At 37.8% G+C, this 13,152-nt stretch overlaps 1 protein-coding gene across 1 annotated transcript in view; it reads left to right on the top strand.

Annotated features, from left to right (window-relative positions):
• Nucleotides 1-3,380: 3,380 nt before the first annotated feature.
• Nucleotides 3,381-13,152, top strand: part of FHL5 (four and a half LIM domains 5) — a 28,903-nt gene continuing 19,131 nt past the window's right edge. The window contains exons 1-2 of the mRNA XM_062572727.1: nt 3,381-3,461; nt 3,585-3,735. The gene's annotated coding sequence lies outside the window, so the exon portion shown is untranslated. The remainder of the gene's footprint in view (nt 3,462-3,584; nt 3,736-13,152) is intronic.

Here is a 13,152-nt window from a genome sequence, read left to right as displayed (position 1 = left end):
CCTTCTGTTGACTTAACCAATGATTGATGGTCTTACACTTGCAGCTTTCAGATGGCACTTGGGGCCATCTGAAATGCATCATTTGATTTAACATGACACTGAGTGTCCCTTTTGATACAGTGTGACAGAATAATAATATATAACAGAATCTACTACATAATGCATTAGGCTTTCTATAATGTAGGCAACAATATGAATTTAAAATGATTTAAAAAAGAATACATTCTTCCAAATTGAGAAGGAAGCACTGAGATTCAGAAGTGTCCTTTGGCTGCTGACAGAATTCTGGAAGGCATTGGTTCAGAAACCACCTCATTTTTTTTTTTTTTTTTAATCTCTTAGATGTAGAAAATCAGTCTTTATCAAATAAAGTGTTCTGAGAGAGAAAGAAAAAGAATACACATAATTTCCTGAACATTTTGTTAATTGGTGTTTTTTCACTCCCTAGAACGAATACATATGGGAGGAAGAGTGTTCTTACCTTAGAAATTAGGGATTCAGTTCACAAAGTAAAACTGCCTATTGACATATCTAGGAAAATGCAATGCACAATGTGCAAGTCAACACTTTTACCTTGGCTTTAAGTAGTAGTGTCAGCCTCTCCTTCTATCCTTTAGCCTATAATATTTGAAAAACACCTTTTATATTTTTACAGACTTACACTGCTGATACTGAGATACAGATATATATATATGTACATATGTATTTATATACACATGAATACTTACAAATGTGATTCCACAACCTTATTTGCTTCTACTCTCAACCTGAAGTTGTCTTAAGCATAGGTAGAAAGATATCTTCCTCAGCAGCAGTCTTTTCTTTGCCTGTTTGTGATTACGAAAGTCTCATTTTGTTAACTTTGGTTATTTACAAGTCTGCTAGAGAAAAGAAAGCTGCAAGTTCTAACAGACCGGCAGTTTTCTTTGTAATTCTCTGCTTTTGCGATTTCTTTAACAATCTTTTAGCAGAAGTTTTCAAGTTTTGGATGGTTTTCCAAGCTTTGGATAATCGTCTGGATAAATTCATCGTACAGCTTGCGTGGTTGCAGCTACAGTGCTTCCACTCTGCATAGACCCTTGAGCAGGCTGCTCATGTAGCTGTTGCTACTTAACAAACCTTTTATAGGTATATAAATAAATATATAAAAGATTTTGTATATGTGTGTATGCATGTTTGTACAGTTATGTTTTCCTTAGATCAGGATCTACAAAACAGGGTAGACTACTGGGTTGGGATTTGGGGAGTTTTTGTTTGTTTAAAAGGAAGTTTAGTACTCTTGCAGAAAATGTAAGAGTAACTGTACTGGATATGATGAACAGTCTGTCAAGCCCAGTGTTCTGTCCCCAACAGCGGCCAAAAGTGGATACCTGGGGAGGACTACAGAGCAAGGCATGTTGTGATGTTTCCTTTGAGTGCTGTTCAAGCCTCAAAATATGTGCTGCTCTGACTTTAGAAAGATGGTTGTACTTGGAACATAAAAATGGTGGTGATCTGAAGCTTTTGGATGCTTGAGAGCAGAATGCCTTCTCTCTGCTCACCCAAATAACTGAGAACGTACTCATCAAATGCTGAAGATATTTTCTCAGGAAAAACATTAAATTCTTTTTTTTTGGAATTGTTGAGGAATTGCACTTTTTAATGTGGGATGGCCACTTTGAAAAGTTTAAAGAGGAACACCATGCTGTTTATTTGGTTGAAGAACTCCCAAATCTTCAAGAAGAGGAAACTTAGGTCAAGACAAGTCAGGTTTGGGCACAGATGTGATAGGCAGCTCTCTACTTCAGGAAGTTCAGGAGGTGATGTGAGTCGTATGAGACGTCTAACTAGTATTCTGAAGAAACAACAGAATTTATTTTCCTCCTCAGTTGTACTGTAATTTGCATCAATTAGCAAAAATATTAACTTTGTTTTAAATGCACATAAATGTGTCTTATATTAACATAATTATCTCTAATATACACCAGAAAAAATTGGGAAAGTCCTTGAAGTTTGAGGAAGATAATATACTAGAGGAGTCATCTGTTTTTTTAGTCCCCTCTCTGGAAAAGCACATGTTGTATTAGAACTCTTTCTAAGTGTCGCTAGCTCTTGATAGATCCACTTGAATAATGTTTTTGGCTTATTTTCACTTGCAAGCTCCAAAAGATACTTGATTAAGAATTGTACTTTCGGATTTTTCTGTTTTGGAAGTAAAGGCAAGAGGGAGCTATTCCTGATTTTCATTCTGGATTCAAACTCAGATCTGACTGTTGTCCTCTTCTCAATTTGCACCATCTCAGGCTTGAAAAATCAGCCAAGTGCTTAGCCTAAATGGAGCTAACAGTTCAGATAACAAATAGAAGGAAAAATTTCACTATAGTTTGTGTAGAAGAAAATAAGTGTCTGCAGAGATATAACAAACCAATTAGCCACAGCGAGAGGTGATGAAGTCGTGGCAGTAACAATCAAATAATTATAGTCTTAATGGCAAGACATTACCTAGACACAGAAAACTTCTAGAACACATTCTCCAGATTTGGCAATTTTATTGAAAGCTTCACAAGACATGATACTTACGTAAATTGTTTAAATGTTTACTTGACTGTGATTAAAAAACAGTTCCCACTCACTTGATGTTATAGACTAAATTACTTGGATACGTTGGCTCTTGGTGATGGAAAAATCTGCCTGGAGGTCAGTAATGGTTAAAACCACAACCAGCCACCCTCCTTTTCAGTCTGATTAACTTCAGCCTGCAACTTGTTCAAATGGACCCAGTATTCTGACTTTAAGCTAAAATTGGTTAAAGGTCTGCACAAGGGTCCTATGCAAAGTATAAGCTCTTCCATATGCTTTGTGTGTGCTGTAGGCTGTTTGTGGAAGTTAGCTGGCCCTTCTTCTGTCCAAACACACGGTAGGACATGACTGTAATTCAGTCTCGGCCAGAAATGAGAAAAACAGGAGAAGGATCTACTGAAAGGTTGGTAGTACCACATGGGTGAAATGCAAGATAAACAGCTTCCTGCATGCTGCAAGAGTGGCAAACCTTCCAGCACAGAAATTGCATTAGTAGTACCAGAGGAGCTCTTCCGAGTCTTCGAAAATCTTTCCTTAAATTGGAGAAAAGTTTCTCTCAATACCCTTCTCCACCCTTCTCCAGTATGTGACACTCAGACATTAGTCATCAGGATTTTTCTGTTTCTTTCCTAAATTACAACTCCAAATCAGGTCTTTTGGATACGCTCTGGTCTGTGCACAATCTGAGGATGAATGATGATCCATCTCCACCCCCCACCTTCAACTGAACTGTTTGGGATTTGGGGAGGAGGGGGGTTGATTCTTCAGGTTTTTGGTGTTGTGTGTGGGGGTGGATTGGGTTTGGAAGGGGGGTTGTTTGGAGGGAGGTCTTTTTTTAACAGAAGTGCCTTTTTTCTCTTGACAACTGGCTGAAATATGCTCCTTTAAGAACCTCCTACGTGGTATGTATTTGTAATTTGTAAACAAAAGATGTCAAAGGATGGTTTGACTCAGTGGTGAGGCAGCCAGCTATTTGCATGTCATGAGGTCTAAGGGAAACAAACTGACCCTCAGCCTTCTTCCAGGCAGCCAGATTCTGATGGGACCCTCAAATAGCTCTGGCAAAGTGTTCTGTTTCTTTTGGACTTACTGAATGCTGTTTCTGCAAAGACATCCAATTATTTCTTCCTTTATTTTGCTACAAAAGTTACAAGGAGAAGCAGCTTGAAACCAAGCGTGAGTATTGAGTATTTCCATTTCTCCTTTATGTAATAATGTTTCAGTGTGGTAGTGCAGCAAGTGAGTAATTGAGTATTTTAAGCACTTAAGCAGGAGCTTTTTTTCTTCAGACACAAAACTGCTAATTCCCATGGCTACAGTTTCTTTAAATTATTTGCAGAATTCCACATTTATGTTAAATTTTTTAGTTTTGTGTGTCAAAAAGAGATGCCACATTTTCAGATGCAGTTTTCTTTTTATGCACTGGCTTACTAATTAATCTAGGGGAAGATTGTTTGGATCTAGGGTTTCTTTTTCCCTTGGTAATGATATGAGGATTAATATTGTTTACTTGAGAGCACAAGCCATCAAAAATGTATATGCTATTTCCTGTGATATTTGAATCATCATTTTTTCTCATGGCAAGCTTTCATAGTTATTTGATATTGAAAGAAAACTCTCTAAACAGTGTCTTTTCCGATATGGTAAGTCACTGGTGTCTAGTACAGTTAACTTCATTGCCTATCATGGTTTGTTCTCGCTTTTTCTTTGAATTAAAAGCAGTTTCCAAGCTGGTATTTATAGCAAAATTTTGCCTTGTTATCAAATCAAGTATCATTTCAAGATACTCCCTTCATAAGATATTTTGTTGTATCTTTTATCTAGCACATTTTTAGGATCATGATCTTGATTTGGGATTTGAAAGGGTAAGAGTAGAACTGAAAGAATAAATGTCTGTTCACTAAAATTGTTCTAGAAATGTGTACCTATACTGCAGAATTTTAAAAGTACTGGTAACAGGGTGGAAATATTCCATAATTTAAAGTCTATATATGTTAATTGCACTGATACCTGATTTCTTAAAGTTAAATTAAACTTGGATTAAAGTATCAAATACAATTTATATTTCAATAATATATTTTTAAATACCATTTTTGCTTAACTTTTCTAGTTTCAAAAGATCTTTTTGTGTACTGGAACTTGACACAAAATCTCTTGACACAAAATCACAAAAACAAGTTTCAGATGTCTTTCGTATTTGTGTCTACTATTTTCACCCACATTTTTCTTCTGTTTGTGTCATGAGTTGACATTTCTAAAGTATTTTAACAAAACAGGCTGTAACAGATTTAATATACTAATGTTATAACGGATTGCTGATGGTCTTGCCTTGTAATTTTATTGCAGTGTCACAAAAGTCACTTTGATTTAAAGTTGCGTAGTTGGTAGGTTCTTAAGATGACATATTAACCTTCTTGTAATCCAAGAGCGAAATTAAATCAAAAGTTGTTTGAAAGAGATCCTGATCAACTGAACTAGGATATCTCAAGGTTATTTGTAGGCAGTCATATTTTAGGAAGTGTATATTTTTGGTTGACATGGTAAGACAGAAGTTCTGTGGGCCATAAACAAAAAAGCTTAGTTTTCTTTTTGTTATTTTTTTCCATTTCTGAGTTTTACTTACCAAAAAAAAATAGTAAATAGTTGAAATCTATTAGTATTGCCTAACCATGGATAGACAGGAAGAAATCTAAAATCTCAACCGTCAGGCTTCTAAATGTCAAGCTTAAAATTAGAGGGTGAAATTCTGACCCTGTTCAAGTGAAAACTCCTCCAGTTCACTAAACAAGACCTGGATTCTGATCAAGCCTTTAGATTATCTAAAGCCTTAATATTTTTCTGTATATTCCCTGCCAGTTAACTGTAGGATGATGTCTTATGTCTAATTCCAGGATGTTCTTAAAATAAATGATTTCCAGTTCAGCTTTTCCATTAAACTTTCTAGCACCCCAGAGTTTGGAAATGGGAATGATGAGTTGCTGCTTGGATTCCAGGCGTGCTCTTACAGCAGAATTCGCTTTGCTGGGAGCAGGGCATGTGGTTCTCTTTGGGAAGATGTGAATTCATTTCATATGCTTATATTTTCCTATAAAAAGTAATACGGATGAAATGGGTGAAGTTTCACAAAATTATATAGACATTTCTCCAGGAACACTAAACTGATACATTAAGTTAATATTATTAAAAACCTACAACATGAAATTTTGCAGCAGGGATACTGTGAGGGGCAGGGCTTTACCACAGCTAGCTAATCTTCTTTTATTCTCTCTTTTATAATGGCTAAATTATATTTCTGCTATGATTCTGATATGAATCACCCTCAAGAGGAATTTATCTTTCTCCTTCAACTATAAAGAGCACATTAGTGAAATAGCCTCGGTAGACTTAAGTTAGCTTTTGTGAATAGCCCCGGTTCGTCTGTGATATTGCACAATATACATCAACTACCGTCCCTTCTCCCGTCTTCCTTTTCTTAGACTAAGAGTTTTCTTTGATTCTGCTTCATTACTTTCACACTAGTAGGTGTGTTTCTTTTCAATCAGAGCTGTCTTGAGTTTGAACTTGTTCTAGGTCCATATATAAAGACTATTAAATTCAAGATATTATGAATAGTGGATCTGAATGGGCTTCCCTTGTTCACTGCTGGCCTCACACTTGACTACTTTTATAAACCAGAAGAACATTCATTTTTCTATAACCTGTCTTTGTGCATAGATAACTGAATTGATAGAAAGAATCAGAGCATAAAAAGAATTAGAGACAGAGCACAGCATAAGTTAGTGACAGAGCACACACAGAGGAGACCTGGATTTAGTTCAAAGTGACTTTCAAAGTTCGAAGGCCAGTTGTTCTGCGCCTCAGTTCCCCATCTGTAAAACCAGGTTTGTTACACTGAGGAGAAAAAAAATGAGTTCAAAATAACATTAGCCAAGACTAACTGGAGACAGCCCAGGTTCACTGGAAAATCCTTAATGATCAGGAACTGTCTCAGCTGCTGTGGTCTTAAGAGGTTTAACAAAAAACTGGACAAATTTCCCTCAGAGTGTCTTGGGTAAGTATTAGTCATAACCCCAGAGTCATTAAGGGTGATTGTAAAGTTCACAACTGGAGCACTTTATTGCTTCAGCTAATTTTAGTAGCGCTTTCTGTCCAGCAGTGCTTCAGCTGGAAGTTGTGCACTGGGCAACCTTCACAACCTACAGTACTTGTAACTCCCTGTTGCCAGGTCCATGACTGCAGTCTGATGAGCAAAGTCCTCTAAAGGCAAAGGCAGAACAACAGCGAGCTTCTCTTCCCATTCTTCCAGGTTTGCTCTCTGGTCTTGGGCTAATCAGTTATTTTATTTTGACAGGCATTAACCTTTCCTATAGACAAGTATCTCTCGGCCGTATTTCAGGATCACTTTATTATTGTTAGAATAGTTGCCTGAGATCTTTGAAAGGAAGGCTGTATAAACACCTTCAAGCATTAAGCTACGAGTCTGTTTATCAGGAGACCAGTCTTCCTCAAGTGAGCAGCCTAAGCTACTAATTAAGCAACATCAATATTCATTTATGTATTATAACATGAAAAATTGTGCCATCATTCGAGTTCTTTGTATAGCTGGGTTTGTTCTCTATTTGCATGAAGGAAGAAAGAAAATTAGAGAAAATCTTTCATGTTGAACAGATATTCTAATTGTAAAAGTTTTAATCTGGTGCTTGAAAATGGAAGAGGATTGAGAAACATTTCAAATTAAAAATGCATAACATTTTCTTATTTTAAATGCAGGAGCAGAATTCTTAGATTTGTGTTTAATTGCTTGCTTTTGCTTTTTCCTGAAAACATTTACCAAATTTAACATAAGTTAGCAAAAGGACTTGAACTGTTTTTCTTTTTTTTATTTTAACATAGTTTCTGCTGCTGTTTATCACTTGCCTCCCCCTCAGGCCAGTCTTGTCCCACAGCTAATTAGAGTTATGGACTCTGAGGGTCATCCTATGCTGAAAGTGATTAATTCCATTCTAGGTTTGCAAAAGAAATTGCTTTTCTATCACTAAGTGTCAGGGTTCACATTATCACTTGGCTAGATTTCATTGTTACCCAATATTCTTGAGTTATATTACCTGTTTTTAAAACAATCCTAAATGTAGGAAAGGATTTTTTTTTCATTATCACTTAAGTGATACTGAAGATTTTTAACACTTATAATTTGTCAAAATTAAATATTGCCTGTTTTGGGTGTTCATATAATCTTTAGTCTTAATTTCCTGTTCACTGGAATAGGGCAATCCCACACTGGACCCAGCTTTTGGATAGTATGTATTTATAATTGTAGAAAGGACTCCACTTTGAAAGTAATATAGTGTCAAAACCCAAAAAAGACATTTTCACATGCCAGGATATTACAAAAATCCCAGCAGAGCAGTAATTGAAGGGTCAGTAACCTCACATCATAATAAAGTAAGACAGAATACTGATATCTATTCATTTCAGTGTCTAATTTTAATTCATAGCCACTCCGAGGAAGACAGACCATGTTAAAATAGTAAGAAATATGTTTAAGATTTAGTATTGAGATTTTAAGACTTAAGGGAAAAGCTAAGATACCCAGTCACATAATTATTCTGAAGACCTTACCACCCCAGCAGGCCCAGTAGAAGAAGAGGAGGAGTGAAAGAGGCCCAGAGATGTGACTCCCGACGTGGCAAAAGTCGCAGAGCAAGTCTCTGGGAGGACATGAGCAGAACCCAGAACCAAGTCTAAGGACCAGTCAATGTTGCTACTCCCATGATATGAGCAGTGAAGATAAAACAGAGTCTATGCAATGACATATTTGGTCTCATGAGGAAACAGGATGTTATTTACCCATCTGCTTGAGACAGGAAAAATCTTCAATTAAGATTTTTATTCAGTGAAAATGCTGATGCGCAAAAACATATGTTAAAAAAATCAATTTTTTCTACACCAAATCCTAGCAACATTCCTTTATTTTCTCACTATGCTAAAGAAAAAACAAAAGCAAAGGATTTCCACTGCTGCATATTTCTTTCCACCAACCTCTCCTAAGTGGGTTCATGGCCTTCAAAAGTCATCTAGTGAGCTCTCTTGTAGAACTGAGTTTTCTCACTGAGACATAATTTGCTATGTTGGGATTAAATGTGTTAGATTACTACCAACAGTGAAAATAGGTCATCTGTCATAAAGAAGTGTGTATATCTGAGTATTTTACCTTTTTTTCCTGGCCCAAAGAGCAGCAGCCTGCCCTTGATGCACCTGCATAGTTAAACTAGTAAAATGTTCCACCCTTGCAGCACATTTAAAACAAATGCAGGGCAGAGAATGAAGGCAAAATGTCACCCTGCCGTAATTCCATCTATTTAGTGAAACGCACATATGGCCAAATTGTACCAGTTTGTTTCTGCGACTTTGGTGCAAACGTTGAGACTTGATAACTGAATCGTGCCTAGTGCTTTCCCAGTAAGTATGAATTCACCCAACATGCAGAGTTCAAATCTTCATTTCTAATCCAACAATTGACCCTGCTGAGTGGGGAGGTTGGACTAGATGATCTCCAGAGGTCCCTTCCAACCTTACTGATTCTGCGATTCTATGAATTACTAAACTGCCTGTTATGACTTCGAAGCATTGAGTGATATTAGTCAGCTGCATTAATTTACATACATACGCAAGTGTTTCTGGCATCATGGTCCAAGAGAAGAGGAAGCATATGTTCATGTAACACCTGGGAGGAAACAAAACAAGTTATATAAGACTACTTAAGACTATCCACAGGGTATTTTCATGACAGCTGGCTGTTGGACATTCTCCCAAAAACCTTTTTTGCCCTCAGTCTCTGTTATATTCTATGAGTGCTTCACTATTTTAAAAGTAGGAGAATACAAAGAGCATGGCATCTTTGGGGATTTCACCAATGGATTAGACCTTCACTGGTTTATCTGCCTAGCAGATACACATGCATGTGTATATGTATTTTTTAATACCACTATGTTGCTGTTGAACCTCTGTGCTCCAGGGAGGTAGCAGTTGTAGAGGATAGTTATGACTAGTTCTGCTAGCAATGCCTACCGAGCTGATCATCAGCAGAAATCCAGAATACACAGGCAGTCCTTGCTTTGGCATCACGCTACTATGGGCTCCACTCAGCGCTCTGCGCAGCATTTCTTAGTCTGTACATAGCAGTGACTTCCCAGCCTGTGATTCCTGTGGTCACAAATTGTCTGCAGCACTGTTGTCTGTGTTTTCCGTGTAAAACTTGGTAAAAAGGAGGCATCTGATGGGTGGAGCCCTACAAGCAACAGAGCTGACTGGCCTAAAAATGTAAATACCTGGGAACAGGGAGAACTGAGATAGGGATCATACATATTAGTACTCCTTACACCAGTTTTTGTTTTTCCTAAGCTGTAATGGCATCTAGCTAGTGACAAGCTTGCAACACGACTGAGATCAGAAACCTTTAGATTTGGTTCATTTTTATAAGATTTCATATTTTTATTAGAAAGTGCTGCATCTGGGTTTATTTTTTTCCTCAGAAAACTACGTCAGGTTGGCATAGTACAGCCGGGAGAGAAAAGTAAGAGGCTGTGCTGCTGCAGCAGATGCTGTATTACCACTTGGGGACATTATGTTTGGTTTGGTGTTGTGGGAGGTGTTTTTAACTGGGTAATGAAAGTCCTTTCCAATTTTAGCTTGCTCTAAAGCACATATGCTGCTGCTGCTCATCTTTTTCTTACTGCTCATTTCATTTCTTAAAGCCGTTCTGAAGTAGGTCATACGTTTTTAAAAAACCTGTCTGGAAAAAAAATGTATTACACAGTGGGTTGTTGTTATTTTTAATAGCATTTTAATTCATGTACTGTACCCATTTTCAAGAAACATACTACTATTTATCAACTTTCCTCTCCCTGAAATAAAATGTAAGGGTGGGAGAAATCCAGTCCCTGCAGCTGAAAGCATATAATAAAGGTATAGCATATTTCTTGCTAAGATCTTAAAGGCTGCAGTCAGCATCAACAGTGCGTTTTGAAGCTCTGTTACCTCTTGGTGGTTTTAAGGCTGTTTTGTTTCATCGCCTCTAAGCACCTTACCTTATCTGAGACATCATTTTCCGCTGCTTTTGTTTCCTGGGGAAAGCTTTCAGTCCCAAAGGCAAGCTTGTTTCTCTGCAGGGAGATGTGTTCCTGCCCATAGCATTAGTGTCTTGCTGAGATGCTGCTGTTTTTCTTGGTGGAGTTTTGCACAGCTGCGCAGGCATGTTGGCCTCTCCTGGGGTCATCAGTGCCTTCTACAAAGGAGATCCAGGAGAAGGATTTTTGACGTGGATGTTTTTGACGTTGTAGCAGAGATCTTCATGCTGTGGATGCACTCACTGGCCAATCTCTCAGATAAGGACTTCACCCCATGTCTTCATTTGTTACTTTTGTTTTCTTTTTATTTAAGCACTTTAAACTATTTTCCATAATTAGATCATAAGTGAGGGTGGAGGCAGGAAAGGGGGCAGGAGGAAGCCAGGCAGAAAGGGAAGAAGTGGTTGGGGGCAGAATTTCTGTTCATTGCCAAAGTTCAGCTGTGGCCTCAGAAGTCAATTCTCGCTGTGAACAGTTCAGCCCAGAATTATTAATGTTTCTTTTCCTCTTCTGAAAACATTTAGTACTCGCTAGAGCTTAGCTTGATAATAGTAAAAAATACATTAGTATTTCCATGCAGGTACGACATGTCATTCCTGGCCTTCCCACCATTTTAATTAGGAGACAACCACATCCCAGCATAAACATCCTTTTGCTAATGAGTTTCTTACCTCAAAATGAGATGATTCTTTAACTCAGATTCCCATTTTTCTACATTTAGAGATGAGATTTAGAGATTTAGAGATTTAGAGATTTACAGATTCCCACTTTTCTACAAATTTTCCCATTTTTGTAGGCTAATATGTACAGCTAGTTAGAAGTTCATTGCTTCCTGCAATGAACATTTTCACTTTATCTCAAAAATCAAAATTTAAGTTTTTACTAAAACATTTTTCTATCAAAAATTTAAGATCTATTTTTAGACCAACATTTTTCTTGGGTTTCACTTTTGTGAATCTTACTTTTATAAAGCAAAATGAAAATTTTCCTTGGATTTTTATTCATTCAAAAAAAATTTAATTGGAATACATCAAAATTTTAAAATTATTAAAGTATTAAAGCAGTTTGAACCAGGCTTAGTGCAAAACTCCTTTTCTTCCAAGAATACCCTGATGCAGTAACTTCTTTTAATTTATATCGGTTTTGGAAGCTTATAAATCCTCATGTTCCAGAGCATGAATCTAATCCCCTAAATGGGATTAGGAAGCTTTTCTCAAGAGCAGGTGGTTGCCTAGGCATCTCGTGTAGGGTTTCTTTTGGCTTCCTTAAGATGGTTTTGCCTGCTGAACTAAAAAACAATATGTATAACTATAGTCCTGTTCCTTCACACAGTCTTTAAATCATGGCTAAATCATTTTTAGGTCTGCCTTCCCTCCTGAGTTCTGGTCAGGAGTATATTTAGTGTGGGCTGTCAGTGCCCAAAACACATCTTTATTCCTCGTTATTCCATACACAGCAATGCTGAGCGATGGAGCAGAGCGCTGCCAGCACTTCCTCCCGAGCCAAGCCACCGGAATAATCGAGATTGCTGAAGGCATCCGAACCTGCATATCTCTTCCGTAACTTGATCTGTGACAATTAACACCAGCTTAACATTCAGTATTATCAATGAAGAGAAAGAGTTTTAACTTGCACCAAAGTGCAACAATATCAATATCAAAACATTTTTTTATTGTAGAAAACCAGATAGCACAGATAGGTCAGAAACTCCTTTCCACCAGAAGGCCTCAGCTCCTGGACAGTGGTTGTATCTAGATCAGGCTAGTTGACAAAAAACATATGGATGATACTTCATGCTCCGTGACAACGCAGAAAACAGTGGAACTGGCATTCGCTCTTAATTTCACACATGGCTGACACTTGAGATTGTTGGAAATGATTTTTCCCTGTGGAAATGCTGACTATACTGAACCTGCTCTTTTCTTTGACAGAAATTGGCTAAAATCACTAGTTTCCTTTGCCTTTCCTCCTGTAACCAGATTTGTGCACTTTCACTGAATGTACTTTCACTGAGAAGGAGACATGACATATTGGGAGACATTGAAATGAATGGTAACGAATCTCGTAGCTGCTTATGTATTTTGAAAATCCCACTTCTTCGTTTTCTTTGAAAATATCTTTCAAAATCTGGGCTTTGTTGGACTTGCTCTGGTAGCTCCATGTCTCTCTTGTACTGGGCAACCTAAAACTGTACCCAGCACTCCAGCTGTGGCCTCACCTGGGCTGAGCAGAGGGTAAGGATCGCCTCCCTTGACCTGCTGGCAATGCTCTTCCTAACACAGCCCAGGAGGCTGTTGGTTTTCTTTGCTGCAAGGGCATGTTATTGACTTACAGTCAACTCAGTGCCTAGTGGGACCTCCAGGGCTTTTTCTGCCAAGCTGCTTTGCAGCTAGCTGATCGTCTTCCAAGCCTGGTGCATGGGGTTATTCCCGCCCAGGTGCAGGACTCTGCACTTCCCTTTACTGAA

This window comes from Rhea pennata, chromosome 3, assembly GCF_028389875.1.
Source record: "Rhea pennata isolate bPtePen1 chromosome 3, bPtePen1.pri, whole genome shotgun sequence".
Taxonomy (NCBI): Eukaryota; Metazoa; Chordata; class Aves; order Rheiformes; family Rheidae; genus Rhea; species Rhea pennata.
The sequence above is the reverse complement of the archived record's forward strand: the minus strand, read 5'-3'. Positions and strand labels throughout refer to the sequence as shown.